This window comes from Callithrix jacchus, chromosome 10, assembly GCF_049354715.1.
Source record: "Callithrix jacchus isolate 240 chromosome 10, calJac240_pri, whole genome shotgun sequence".
Classification (NCBI taxonomy): Eukaryota; Metazoa; Chordata; class Mammalia; order Primates; family Cebidae; genus Callithrix; species Callithrix jacchus.
Window position 1 is genome coordinate 45,143,623 of NC_133511.1, and position 15,202 is coordinate 45,158,824.

Genomic DNA, 15,202 nt, shown 5'->3' on the forward strand with positions numbered 1-15,202 from the left:
AGGAAAAAAACAAACCCATTCAAAAGTGGGCGAAGGATATGAACAGACACTTTTCAAAAGAAGACAAATATGTGGCCAACAAACACGAAAAAATGCTCATCATCACTGGTCATTAGAGAGATGCAAATCAAAACCACACTGAGATACCATCTCACTCAAGTTAGAATGGCGATCATTAAAAAATCTGGAGACAACAGACACTGAAGAGAATGTGGAGAAAAAGGAACACTTTTACACTGTTGTTGGGAGTGTAAATTAGTTCAACTATAGAAGACAGTGTGGCAATTCCTCAAGGATCTAGAAATTGAAATTCCATTTGACCCCCCAATCCCATTACTGTGTATTTACCCGAAGTATTATAAATCATTCTATCAGAAAGACAACATGCACACGTATGTTCATTGTGTTGCTGTTTATGATAGCAAAGACCTGGAACCAACCCATATGCCCATGGATGATAGACTGGACAAGGAAAATGTGGCACATATACACCATGGAATACTATGCAGCCATAAACAACAATGAGTTTGTATGTAGAGACATGGATGAACCTAGAAACCATCATTCTCAGCAAACTGACACAAGAACTGAAAACCAAACACTGCATGTTTTCACTGATAGGCCGGTGATGAACAATGAGAACACTTGGGCACAGGGAAGGGAACAACACTCTCAGGGCTAGGTGTGGGGGGAGGGCGGGGAGGAGGGGGAGGCATGTATGTACTTATGCAGCAATCCTGCAGGATACAGGATGTGCACATGTACCCCAGAGTCCAAATACATTTTTTTAAAAATGAGAAGGGATAAAAGGACAGCCACCTCCTCAGCAGAGCCAGTTCACACTCTGCTAGACGCAAGACGTGCTGGGACCTTCTCCCCTAACCCTTACTGCGTATGTGAGAAAAGCCAGACTTGCAGGATCTACTGGAAATGCTAGTGCCTGAGACCGGGAGGAAACTACTGTAAACCCGAAGACACCAGTTAAGCAGGGAGGGGAGAGAGCCCTAGGGCGCTCAGGAACTTGGAATAAGGTTGCCCTCTGCGGGTGAAACGGTGAAATCACCTCACAGTTCGCAGAGCAGACCCGCGCAACCGTCACCAGACTGGAGGTACCAACGCGTCGCAGACGGAGGGCGCCGGAGTGCATCCCAGACGCGAGGACAAAGGCCTGGACGGGCTGTGGGGCTCTCGGAAGTATCTGGTCACCTTGAGAGGAGTCCGCCGGCCAATGGAGCCTGATGTCGCTGCACCTTCGATTCCTCAGACGCCCCTGCTCTTACTTTGCGGTCTTCCAGCAACTTCTCCGCTCAGGCCTCCCCTAGTCCTTGCCCTCTGGGGAGGAGGCGCATTCCACAGGCCGATTCGCATGTGTGGACCCTCGGCAGCACCTTCTCGTTCAAATTAACAAGTGGTCCTCAGCGTGGAAGCACCGCCCAGCCTTTCCCGGGGAGGTCACCGGGGTGAGGCCGCTTAAGGTCTGCAGACCCCGGGCGTTGCCATGATCTCCCCCGAGCGCTGGTCGGTAAAGGCCAGGAGAGGGCGAACCCGGCCCCCACCAGCGGCCCTTCCATGGGTGGACTCTGGCACCACCAAGTGGTCAGCGCGTCTGGGAGCTCCAGAGGGTAGGGCAGAATTGGGTAGATGAGGGTGCATTTTGCTGGGAGGAGTCTAAGGCTTCGCTCTGACTCCCAAAGGCCAAAGAGCCCACTCCGGGAGGCAGGACGCGAGGCCGGCCGCCGGAAGGAGCCCTGGCTGTCCCTCCTGGCCTAGCGCTACCTCTTTGATCTCACCCTCCTTGTGGCGGCGAGAGTCACCAAAGATGTGAGGGGCCATTGGGCGTCGGGAGAGAGGTGGGGGTCGGCGCCGGCGGGACCCCAGATTGGATCCGCCCTCGTCGGACGGGCAGACCCTGCTGCAATAGCTCCCGGCTGGCCTCGGGAGGCAGGTGGGGCCCGCCTCGAGTCCTAGGGAAAAACACCTTCCTCTTGATTCTCTCAAAGGAGTCCGAGCCCTGGGAAGGACGCCAAGGCGCCTCCGGGATCCCAGAGACTGCCAACAAGCCCAAAAGAGAGTGCTTATCCAAGCGGAGAATCTCTCTCCACCTCCGCCCTCCCGGGACTCAAAGTTGTTTGTCAAAGGAGCCACCAGTTTTCCTTGTAGATGGGCGCCGTATGCACTCTGCGCGCGCACGTGTGTGTGTGTGTGTGTGTGTGTGTGTGTATATATATATATATATATATATATATATATATATATTTTTTTTTTTTTCCAGTTGCAACTGTAGGATTGCCCGTGCCAGCTTCCGGAAATGAGCATCCGCTCCCTCTCCCGGGACTGGGCGTGGGGTTCACCGAGAGGAGAGACCTTGCGTTTGCGCTGGGCCTGCTCTGTGCCAGGCCCTCCCAGTCTTCCGTCTATCCTGGTTTCTGGTCTGTGCGTTGTGGGTGGCAGCATTGGCGTGTTGCGCCGCGGGGAGCAAGCTGAGCGAGGCTCCAAAAGGTGCGCAATAGCTGGAGAGGAAGGGGCAATGCTGTCACCTGGCACCCTCCCTTAGACTCCATCCAGCCCAGAAAAAAGGAGCTGCTTTCTCCCCCACCTACCCGAGGAGAAATAAACGGGCGCTGACATTTTCCTGCGTTCTTTAATTTTGACAAAACTGTTTTGGGTTGGCTATTGTGGCCCAGGATGGAAGCCTTCTCCCTGGAGCAAACCTGCCCACGCCCAGGCGAGCAGTGGAGTCAGCCTTGCCCCAGCCTGCCCTCTAGGAAAACAATACCCCTTTGTCGCTCGCCTTCCCAGGGCTGATCTGCCCCACCCCTTAGCTCAGGGCTCCCTCCCGTTAGAGCATTCCAAAGATAGCCACAAGTCACACTCTTCTTTGAGGTCTCTGCTTGGGAAGAAAACAAAGCAGCCTTCCTAATCACAAGGAGGGAGTGTGATTTTTCCTGCAAATAGTATGACTATTTGCCAGCCTTGGCTCCTCCCTGAAGCCCTGTCAAGAGGGGTTATCAGGTCACTTAGGTTTTGTGCCTCGTGTGAATTCCCACAATCAGTAAATTACAGAGGGGGGTTGAAAATTAAAGCTGTCTTTGGCATTGTCCCTTATCCACCCAGACCCTCCAAAAGGCTGGCTGGCATTGGCTTGACTCCAGTTCTACCTGCCTCAGTAAATAGTATCTTCCCACTCCATCCACCACCTTCCTCCCTCTTTACCTGCCTCACCTACTTGGTTGCTTGGTAGCACTAAGGGTCACAATGAGACTGTTTTGGGGGACCCGGCCTCATATGTCCTCTGCCTCCTCGTTCAGTTCCAAGAGGACAGTGCCTTCTACTTGGGTGTGCCTCCAGGATGGTCCTCTCCTTTTAGGCTCTGGCTTGTCAATCCTCCCTCAGTGCTCCCACCAGTCTCAGTTCCACTGCCAGGACAGGAGGACTGTTCCCTCCCGTGTCTTCTGCAGAAGGGCAGAACTTTAGGGGTGCTATGAATAATGGTATTTCTCCTTGTTGAACTACCGGCAGCATCTACACATGTCCACACAGGCTATAGCCGGTCCTGGTTTGAGTGTGATCATTAAAGGCTCAGGGCAGTGGACGGTGGCTGTGGGGTCACTAAGGGACCATAGTCCAGGGACTTGGTTTCTCAGTTTGGGTGTCGATGAAGGGAATGTGTGTTTTGGCAGCATGCAGGGTACTTTGGCAACATTTTAAAAATTGTTGTCCCCCTTTCCTGATAAATGTGCCCAATTCCAATTCCCTTCTTCCCTCCTCCCTTCATTGTTTTTCTTCTCTCTCCTATTTTTTCCCACATCCGTGGGATTCCAACTGGTCCTTTGGCGTCTCAGTTTCCTCTTCTGAAAAGCTTGCGATTATAGTAATTCATAGGGTGGTAATAAGAAGTAGGTGACATAGCATGTATTTAATAAATTAGTCCCATTTCCTTACGTTTTCTCATTTTTTTCCTCTTCTCGATTGACTTTGAATTCTCCCTTCTTTTGCTTCTGCCTGTTCTCCACAGAGATTGGAGATGAGGCTGCATCAGGCAGAGACATAGGGATGGGATCTGGGGAACCTATGGTTCCTTTTTTGCATTCCACTCACTTTGGACTCTACCCTTTGAAGATTACTGCCATCATGAATAGCTGTTAACGTCTTGTTAGCTAACTGTCTCCCACCACTGACCTCTAAGAGTGACTAGCTCCTGAATTACTTACTGTTTGGAAGTCATCATTGGGTGTATGGTCACACGATTTGGAATCCTAGAGTAAACAAATTCAATACTGTAACCTTTTGAGGATTGTATAGTAGTGAGGGCCCGGAATATCCTAGTCCTTTGCAGGAAAGATTCTTCTTGTCGAGAGCCTGGACTAGCTGTCCTTTACATGTCTATGCCTTCTCCCCTCTGTGATGGTGCCTCTTTACAGTTCAGTCTTCAGCAACCATTTACTATGTTACTTTCCATGTTGAAAGGGGTGGAAATAAAGGTGCAGACTCCATGTCCCTGGTAAGACAACTCTGAAGGGTTACCCCAGCTTCAGAGCTCTTTGGGGACCAGCTGAGTTACTGTTTGCCTCACAGCCCACTGTCTCCTTTGCCCAATCCTGTGTTTTCCCCTTCCCCACATGTGTTCCCCCGGAGCACTCTTCCTTTAATTTCCTGCATGCTACTTTCATCCCAGACACTGATTCCTGGGGAGCCCAGCCTGCAACATGGAGCTAAGTGGAAAGTACATGGAATGCAGCCTGAGACATGACTGTGTTCAAACCCTGGCTCTGTCGCTTAGTGGTTATGCGGTTTGGGGCAAGGCATTAATCCCTCTAACGTTCACTTTCATCTGGGGGGAAAAGATAACTGTGAGGATTAAATGAGTTTATATATAGTGTATGAGTGCCTGGCCTACTGAAGCAGGGCAACAGATGTTGGCTCCTCCTTCAGTAATATTTATTGAACATGGCATCCCAAGTGTTACTAGAATTTATATTTCTACTCCATAAATTTTACCAGAATTTATGTATTTTCATATTCTTGAAACTAATACTGCATTTTTGAAAGGGGCAACTCCTTCCTTCCTAAAGTTTTAGAACACTATCCTAAATGAAGTATAATGGTTACCAAATGGCTATCAAAGCATCTTAGATAGCATCTGGATCTGGTTGACCTTGAACAAGCAGGTTAATCATGTAACTTAGCTAAGTCATGGTGAAATTTCCTCATCTGTAGGAAGAGATATTAATAGTAACTACTTGTGGCAGATGGCGTTTTCCATAAATGCCTACAAAATACTTTCCATCGCAGCTGCTCTTCAGAAATGACCTTGCCATTCCTCCATCAGTAGATGAAATCTAATTCCCCTTCCTTTGCATCTGAGCTGGCCTCAGGTATTTACCTGGGCATTGGAATGTGGCAAAAGTGATGGTCTGAGATTTCCAAGGCTAGATCATACAAGCTAAGTCATTCCGTGTGGGTCTCTGGGGATGTTCCCTCTTGGAACCCAGCCATCATGCTGTGAGAAGCCTGAGCTCTTGGAAAAGCCATGTGTAGGTGCTCTGGCTAACAGTCCCAGCCAACAGTAAGCATCAACTGCCAGCCGACTGAGCCCTCCCGACATCCAGCACCTTTGGGCCTTCTGATGACTGCAGCACAAGCCCACATCTGGGACCCCAAAAAGAATGGAAATAAACTGAGCCCAGTTAGCATACAAACCAAGACAGATAATAATAAATGGTTGTTTTAAGCCATTAAGTTATGGAGTGGTTTGTCATGCAGCCATAGAAACTAAAACTAAAACTAGCTCCTAAGGTTATGTGAAAATCAAGCAGACAATGCATGCAAACTGATTACTAAAGTGCTTAGTAAATGATTAATGCAGTTGCAGAGAAAAGTAAGCTCTTTTTATTATATTATATGGGGAGATAAAACATGGGCACAAATAACTATAATACTAAGCAGACACCATCTGAATCAATATTTAGTGGACACCTATCCCATGCCAGACTCTCTATATAATCATAGAATCTCCAAGTAGAGCAGAATTTGGGAAATATTCTAGTTCAACCTCCCACTTAGTGAGGACATTTCTTCTTGAATGCTTATTTAATACTACTATTATTTATTAAGCCCTGCTCTGCACCAGAAAGTGTGGTAGATGGCAATGTTAGGAAGTGGCATAGAAGGAGAACTAAAACACAGCCCAGTGCCAGAGGCAGACACATGGACAGTTTCTGCCCAGTGTCCTATGTGCAGGGAGAGAGGATACAAAGAAGAGGGATGCATTTCCTCCACACGGAATGGGGTGAGTCATCTCACTGTCAGGCAGCTCTGCTGATTTAGCTTCCTGGTGCTCTGGATCCTGCTGATACATTTTCTGTGCATCAGCTTGTGTTCTGAGTGGCAGTTCTCTGACTCTTTGCCTTCTTGCTCCATATCCCGATGTTGGCTGTTGACACATCCACTTACCCATCTCTGCTTAAAGCTGACCCTTGTCAAGGGAGGAGGGGTTTCCCTGGCTCTTTAACACCAGACTGTGGGCTCTTTAAGGGCAATGCTGGATCTTGTTCATCATTGAGGCCTCAGCTTCTAGAGCCACCAATATAAAATGAAATGGGGGGGGGTAGAGAGAGAGACAGAGAGAGAGAGAGAGAGAGAGAGAGAGAGAGAGAGAGAAGAAAACGCCACCAAACAAATGCATCTCATTTTGTGTGGGTTCAGAAAAATGCCAGAGATTCCTTTAATTCAAGTTTATTTCAAACAACTACATCACGGCAAGTTAGCAGTGTAAGCTGCTTTCTCAAGTTTCACGAGTAGCACTATGTTTTTAATAGACTGGGGGTTTAATAGGCAGGTAAAATCAGTTTAAAAAAAAACACTGATGAGTTCACTTTGAGTCCACTACAGCCAAGTAGCTGGCAGCAGCTACAGTTATGAGCTATCAGTTTCCTATGGAGAGCCATGTTTTATGACTTCTAAATAGTATCTTTAAAAATGCTTCACAAACTATGAGTTTCACACAACTATAAGGGTTAGAATTTAAATTTTAAATAATAAACGTAAGTTTGGTGTCATATCAGAGGAAACTCTAGATTTCTCCTTTTGAGAAACAGAGGGGGTAACTCACCAGAGCAGAGCAGAGTCATCTGAATTAGGCCCTTTATTCTCAGCCAAACCTGCTGAGAGGCTCCATCTACCACTCACAAGGTATGGGAGCGGGAGAATGCGCATGGTTAGACAAAAATTTGCTTCGCTGTTCGGTTTCCCTTTAATCACTTCTCTTTATTTTCCTGTTTCTTTTTCTTTCTTTCTTTCTTTTTTTTTTTTTTTTTTTTTGAGACAGAGTTTCGCTCTTGTGACCCAGGCTAGAGTGCAATGGCGCAATCTCGGCTCACCGCAACCTCCGCCTCCTGGGTTCAGGCAATTCTCCTGCCTCAGCCTCCCAAGTAGCTGGGATTACAGGCACGCGCCACCATGCCCAGCTAATTTTTTGTATCTTTAGTAGAGACGGGGTCTCAACATGTTGACCAAGATGGTCTCGATCTCTTGACCTCATGATCTACCCGCCTCAGCCTCCCAAAGTGCTGGGATTACAGGCGTGAGCCACTGCGCCCGGCCTATTTTCCTCTTTCTTATTTGAAACTTATTACTTGTTTGTATTGTTTCTCTGCAGGACTGTAGTTTATACAAACCAGTAGAGTACAGGGCTCTTTCATTCAGCAGCTTAGTTTAGTTTGACAGTGTATTCATATCATGGGGTGGGGGGCAGAATCTATTTACAACTCTGGGGACAGTGCAGTCCCCTATATAAATCACCAGAACTTCCCTATGGAGAAAAAGATGGGAAATTAGAAGAAAAAAGAAAGCTTGAAGGGAAAAGGGTAGAGCTTTTCATTTGGAAAAAGGGGAGGAATGGGAAGTTGAGAATCAGTGTATACTTGGGTCAGTGGGCGCATCCTGACAGGCAGGGGTGAACCCAGAAGCTGTTAGACCCCTGTGACACGGAGACAAAATGCAATGGTTAGTGGGTGAACTTCGAGGCCTGGGTGTGAAAGTCAGCAATGAAGGGTAAATACTACAAACTGGTAGATCCTGGAAGTTGGTGGTGGATTCCTGATGCCAGGATTAGAACCAGAGAGCTGCAGATGCAACAGAGTAGGAATAGGAGTAGCACAGGCTCTGAGGGTGTAGGATCACATGCGAGGGTGGCGGCAAAAGTTGAGGGCCATGAAGGCCAAGGAGGAAAACTATTTCTCAGTAGGAGTGGAGCCTCTTCACACCAGGAGGTCCGGTGGTAGAGCCACCCTCTTAAGGTGGAAGAGGAGAGAATCTGTGCCAGTGTGTCTGAAACTTGCCTGGCCAGCCTCTTTGCTCGACACCCTGAAGGCGATGGTCTTGTGAGACTCACTGCAGGTCAGTGGTACTTTTTGCACCTGTCCGGGAACTTTTAATCCTGTTCCTAAGCAGAAATGAACCAATGACAGGGCATGATACCCCTGTCAATCTCTAAACAGTCAATCTGGAAGAGGAGGCTTTGCCATTCTCCTGCAAATTTCTCTGCTTAGTCATTTTATAGCCTTAAGAGATTCTTTTTCATCTCCATCTTGTCTGGCATCGGCTGGAATGTTTTCTCTTTGGCTTATCTTGACCAATTTTGTTTGCTTTTTTCCTTGAGTATGTGTTAGAAAACTCACCTTCTTGTTACAAACTTGCATTTGTTTGAACCCAAGTTACTGCTCATAAAATGTGGGATCTTGTTGATATCAGCGGTCTTTACAGCCCACTGCCAGAGATACTCTCTGTGCTGCTGATGGCTTTCTAAGGAAGAGAACACTCCCTGGTTCTTGTCTTGGCTCTACTGCCTTATTAATGCTAGAAGTACACACTGGGGGGCTTTCTACTTTTTCTAATAAATATGGGTATGTTCAGCTACAGAAAGAAAAATAAACTAGAGAAAAACTCTAAGTAGAATAAACTCTAAATGTTCTAAAGGGTACTGAAAAATCAGTGTTTCCTGTATATTGGAATAGCTGAGAAGTTCAGGGTGCCCCTAATTAGAATTTCAAGCCCCAAATTCTCCTAGGACTAAAGTTGATGCCCAAAAAGTTGCTGCCTATCTGGTAAGCCCCGATTGTTAGCCAAGGTGGATGTAGCAGCTGAAGTTCCATCCCCCATGCTCATACTCTTCTTGCTTGCACACCTGCAAATTGCCATGGATCAAACACACTGGATCTGTTCCCTCCATCCTTGTGGTGTCCAAGCCAGATATTGAATTCGTTGGAAGGAGGTGCCAGACCACTGCAGTGAGGCCTCACTTTCTTGTCTCTGATCTCCTTAGGCTTATTTTCTCAGTCAATTTGGCCATGGGATTCCTCTCTCCTGTCCTCTGAGCAATCAGTCCAAGTGTTCATTCATATAGCAGTCCAGGGGCTTCTGCATCTCTACATTCTATTGTTCTGGCTGGCTCTGGACCAGCCCCTTTCCCCACTGGGAGGACTCCTCATCTTCTCTTCATTTCTCCTTTGGTCTAAATAATCTGGTTTAAAGTCACTAAAATATGGCTTTGTCATTTGGGATTCAACTTCAAACTCCATGGTTTCTTTGGCTCACCTAAGCTCCTAAGGTTTTCACTGCCTGTCAGTTTGGGCTGCAAGAAAGCAAGTTCTCAGCCTTATTTCCAGGAACTTGACCCATGTGGAGCCGGGGGTAGGTTGGAATCAGAAGAGTTGCTCCTCTGTTTCCAGAATCAGCTCCAGGGCCAAGGTCTATTCCACAAAGATGGATCTGAGTCAGAGGACTTCCTGTGCCCACTCTGGTGGGAGAAGAGTCCAGAGTGTGACTTCTAAGCAAAGAGCTTATCTGAAGTTCGCTATGGCTGGGAAAGAGCCTTTAAAGGCATGGTACTTCTTCCTTTCAGAATGAGATTTTGTTTGCTTTTTTTTTTTTTTCATGGTGGAGAGAAGTCTGAATTGTATTTCTACCTGCTGCTTTTGGGAGTAAATGAGAGGTTCCTGGGCTCTTCCAATGTGGAAAAGACTTGCTAGAGGCTCATCTTCATATCTCACTTGTTTTGGTTCTGGGTAGAAAGTGATAGATATTGGAAGCCAACCTGGAAAATCATGGAAGGTCCTGCTGGATGGAGATGTGTCCGCTGGAGAGTTAAGATAGGTTTTCTTGAGGGAGGGAGGGGAGTAATAGATCTGGGAATTCATGATTCTCTCCAGCAAGAGATGCACCTGGGGAGTGCTGATGTGCTGCTCTCCTACTTTGCACTGCTTCTGAGGAGTCAATGGCCCTCCTAGCTTGATGTGTCTGGAGGTTTATGATGGACCCTCTTCAGGGCAGAGGGGTCTGAGGAGTTTTTCTGATCATTCATAGGATGAGAAGGATCTTGGAAATCATGACAGCATTCCTGGAGAGAGATGAACCCATGGAGTCATGGCAAGAATGCCTGTGGAAGGACAAGCCTTCATTCTTGCTTCCATGTCCTTGGTCCAAAAGGGATCCATCTGTGTCCCCACCCATCTCATATCCACAGGCAAATTTCCATCTTCAACCTCATTTTCCAGTTTAGTGGTGAAGATAGATCATACCATGGTCCACGCAAAGGACAGTTCACAACCTCCATCCTCCTGCTGCCGCTAGCCCTGCCATGCTTGCTACTGAATCTGAAGTGCTCATCAGCACCAGTGACAAGTGACATGTCAGATGTGTGATGACTGAGAGTGGTAGAGTACCCACCGAAGCAACAGCATGTTAGAGTCTGCGACTTAGTGGGCAGGGAGGAGAAGCCATATCCACAGGTGCACCCTGTCTCTCAGGTCCCAGGTCAGTGCTCTGAGGGAAAGGTGGCAGGGAGAGGTGCACTTGGGGCCTCAGAACTTTGGGAAACTCCTTATTCAGGTCCTAAGGGGATTCTGCTATGTTTTGCAAGCAATTCATGTAATGGAATTAAGCTTAGTCATGTCCACAGTGTTTATGCCCATCCAGCTAAGCCTGACTAGATCTGGGGAAATGTCCACATGGTTAATTATGCTCCTCACTCAAGGGAAAGGGTATTTGTATGATGCAGGTTAAAGATAAAACAGTTTTCAGGGGTAAGGCCTGCTAAAACAAAATCTAGACAGAGCCCGAGAGCTTCTTCACTGATCAGTTACATTTTCATTATATTCAAAACACCATATCCCTCAGTGGACATAGTTTCCCACTATTCAGTAGTTGATTTCTTCTGTGCTCTTTTCACATCATCAACCTAAGCCAAACAAGGAAAAACGCTTTTCCTCTTCCTTGTGAAGAAGGCAATGGCATGTCCTTACATAATGTTAGCATTTGGAGACAACATCTACACAGCATCCAGTTTCTCAAAGTGAGTAATTTTGAGAGTCCATCCTTCCAGAAATGTACTGAAGAGAGATGTATGTTGGTGATTAGATCACCTTCCCTGTCTTCTTTGTCCAACCCATAGCTTGGAGTTGGAGCTCTGAGTGGAGCAGTGTGAAACTCTTCTCCAGGGAATCATGGCGTTGCACATATCTACAATTCATTGTAGATATTCTTATCCTTATCATTATTATAATCTCAAGGGGCTGTGGCATGTGAGCACTCACGACAGTATCAGAAATCTGCAGCTGGCCATCACACCCTGCATCACAGCCTGCCGGCAGAGTTAGAAAGGAGGGTGATGACTGCCAACACCACCACTGGCATCGCAGCAGCTATTACAAAAGCACTTTTCCCATAGCCTCTCCCTTCTCGCCACACAATGCAGCTGGCACTAAATGAATCATTCTCCAGGTCCACATTGTTGTGGGAATGTAGAAGTAAACAAGCTAGGAGGCAAGGACACTTGATAAACTGATCAAACAGAGGGACAGCTTTATCATGAGTTCCTCAAGGATGGGTTCCTCACCTGACTCCATCTCATCTCCGCTGACCAACGTACTGGCAGATCAATGGATGGTTTCTGGAAAGTTGGTTAAATAACTTTGAGAATAATGGGGGGAAGGGGAGCTGCAGAGGCAGTTCAGGCTGCCGGTCCAGCCGGAAACCTTGATCCTTCTCAAAGGAACAGTGGGCATTAACCAGGATCAGCCTGAGTGAGAGTGCAGTTTTCCCATCTGTACCATTTTGCTGGCACACTGGCAGGGCTGAGACTCTCTGGGCATGCCCCTTAGAGGGAATCCAGCTCCAGCAGCTTGTGATCAGCATTGCTTGAGCTTCATTTTCCTGAAAGTGACTCTCCACACTCCTTTGAAATCAAACCCCTGAAATGGGGGCTGGAATTACTCAGGGAAGCCAGGAGTTGAGCACCTGTCTGCAATAATGGTATTTCAGGCCAGGGAGTGAAAAAGAAAGACACCCCATTCTGTAACCTCACCTCTAGTCAGACTAGCTGAATGCATTTGTCAATCTGAATTCTTTCTTAAAGATAAGTTTTTTGTAACAACTTCACATTTTCCCTTCTCAAAATGAGAACTCATATTCTGAAATCCTTTGCCCATGAAATTATTTTTCAACAATAAAAATACACACAGGCCAGGCACGGTGGCTCACGCCTGTAATCCTAGCACTTTGGGAGGCTGAGGCGGGTGGATCACGAGGTCAAGAGATCGAGACCATCCTGGTCAACATGGTGAAACTCCGTCTCTATTAAAAATACAAAAAATTAGCTGGGCACGGTGGCGCGTGCCTGTAATCCCAGCCACTCAGGAGGCTGAGGCAGGAGAATTGCCTGAACCCAGGAGGCGGAGGTTGCGGTGAGCCGAGATCGCGCCATTGCACTCCAGCCTGGGTAACAAGAGTGAAACTCCGTCTCAAAAAAAAAAAAAAAAAATACACACAAAGAAAATATGTCATATGGGAAAGATTACATTCCTAATCTGCCTTCTATAAACTCATTCTCTTCAAAAACATAAACTATGACTTTATATAACAACAACACAATGGTGACAGTATTCTTCTTAGGCATTTTTGTGAGCTGTGTATATACTAAGGACATTAGCTCTTTGTCTGTCATATTATTTGCTTATCTTAGTCTTCTTCTGACCTCCCCAGCCACAGTATGTAAGCATTTGGTACAAGCACTGTACTAGCAGGTACATGACTATGTTTTTGTTCTGCCCTTTGTGTCTAATATACAGGCTGGTGGGCATGAAGTTTCAACAAATGAATATTAACGATAAACTCTGCAAGGTAGATCACCCTAGGTTCTGCAACCTAGCTGATAACCCTACACTTATTTTACTGGGTTTGTTTTTAGAAGCTAAGGAAAAATACTTACATTGAAAACTAAATCATAAACACCTTCTGTCATAGATAGCACAGAAAATTCTAGAACAAAGCACCTGTCTCCTAGCAGAGCTTTGTCTGCTTTGAGATTGAGAGCAAATACCTGCAGAAAGCACCTAACTCATTTATTAAAATACTGAGCTGAGAGTCATTCCCTTGTAGGAGAAGGCTCATCTTGTTACAGCTGTGGGCTCTGAAGCATGACTTTGGTATGTCAAGACCCAAGTCCAGTTACTGGCTGTGTGACAAGGTAGTTAACCTCTCTAAGCCTCAGTGCCCTCCTCAGTAAGCTTAGAATAAAATAGATGTACAATTTAGTACAGTGTCTAGACCTAAGTATACAATTCATTGTAGATATTCTTATCCTTATCATTATGAGTATGGTTTTACTCAAGTAATGGAAACAGCAAATCCAGTTTCTGGAAATTGCAATGATGTCATTCCTCACACCCACTCAGACTCTGGGAGCCTCATCCAGTTTCCTACAAGTGAGTCTATGCCTTTACTGCTCCCTTCTATAAAACACTAGGATAACCATGGTGCATAATAATGCCTTTGTGTTTATATGGCATGATCACATCCATTTTTTTATTTGATCCCCACAATAACCTTGTTATGGTAAACAAGGAAGATCATGTTATCTCCATTTTAGAAGTGAGGAAATAAAGGCAAAAAGAGTTTAAGTGATTGGCTTAATTGCTAAGAAGTTTTCAAATTTGAAACAAGATTTTTCTCCCTGTGTCTCTGGGTGGAGTAGAGCATTGGCCAAAAGCGGCAGCCCCCTAGCTGGAGTTCCCAGTTGCCATGATCCCTGGTCAATGCCATTGGTTAAGTTTTGCTGCCATCACTGGGACCATCAGAGTGGCGAGCATTTCTCCTCCACTTTTCAGGATCCTGGATATGCAGTTTGCTGCCTTGTAAGTAGCTGATGTCAGCCTCTTATCCTGCCCGAGCTTGTACTGACAGGTGTTACGAGGAGGCGTCTGGCTGGAGCAAGTCACTCTATTTCCACACATACAAACTGACATCTTTACATAGTTTACATATCATTGACATGCTCATCAGAGGCAGCTTTGAAGGGAAAATGAAATCTCAAGAGGGCATCAGGCCAGCTGGAATAGACAGATATATGGCAGGGATGGAGGGAGCTTTTACTCTGTGAGAGGTCAAGAAGCTCCATCTTCTAGAGGCCAGGCCTGAGCCTTGAGCACCGAGGTGATTGATTGGAGCACTTTGCATGCATGAACAGCAGCTCTTGTGGAGGATCCCCTATTGCTTTAGTTAAAACGCAGCGGAAGTTTCTCCCAAATTACCTGGCCCAGGGAAGTTGCAAGGATCTAAAATCACAGAACCAACCCTGTCTGTACAATAGAATCATAGGTGATGTTTTTAATACTTACAGATGCCAAATCCCACCCAAACCAATTAAATCAGAATTTTTGTGACTGAGATCCAAGCATCAGTATTGTTGTTTACAGTCATATTGAAGTATAATTGATATACAATAACCTACATACTTAACAATCAGTTTGATGCACAGTGGCAGATACACATCCTGACTCTTCTCTACGTTCACGGTAATGAACATATACAATATCTTGTAAAGTTTCCTCGTGCTCTTTGTAATCTTCTCTACTTCCCCATCCCATCACCAAGAAAACATTGATCTGGTTTTTGTCACAATAGATTAATTCACATTTCTAGAATTTTATATAAATGAAATCATATCATATGTTGTCTTTCTTTTGTCTGGCTTCTTTCACTCGGTAGAATTTTTTTGAGATTTATCCATGTGGCTATATATGTCAGTTCCTTTTCATTGATAAACAGCATTCATTGTATGGTGATACCATAGTTCATCTACTCCACTGTTGCTGGACATTTTTTTTTCTGGTTGTGGATGGTTACAAATAAAGTTGCTCCGAACATA

General features: G+C 46.0%; 2 long non-coding RNA genes across 3 annotated transcripts in view; one reads left to right on the top strand and one right to left on the bottom strand.

The window, feature by feature from the left end:
• Positions 1 to 1,582, bottom strand: part of LOC144578074 (uncharacterized) — a 44,036-nt gene extending 42,454 nt beyond the window's left edge. Inside the window, exon 1 of the long non-coding RNA XR_013523159.1 lies at positions 1,064 to 1,582. This is a non-coding gene — a long non-coding RNA (uncharacterized LOC144578074). The remainder of the gene's footprint in view (positions 1 to 1,063) is intronic.
• LOC118145755 (uncharacterized) lies at positions 1,123 to 15,202 on the top strand. 2 transcript variants are annotated; one of them, XR_013523158.1, is made up of 2 exons: positions 1,123 to 1,622; positions 2,273 to 15,202. It is a non-coding gene; the product is annotated as an uncharacterized LOC118145755 (long non-coding RNA). The 2 variants fall into 2 exon arrangements; XR_004731156.3 differs by lacking the exon at positions 1,123 to 1,622 and adding an exon at positions 1,707 to 1,945.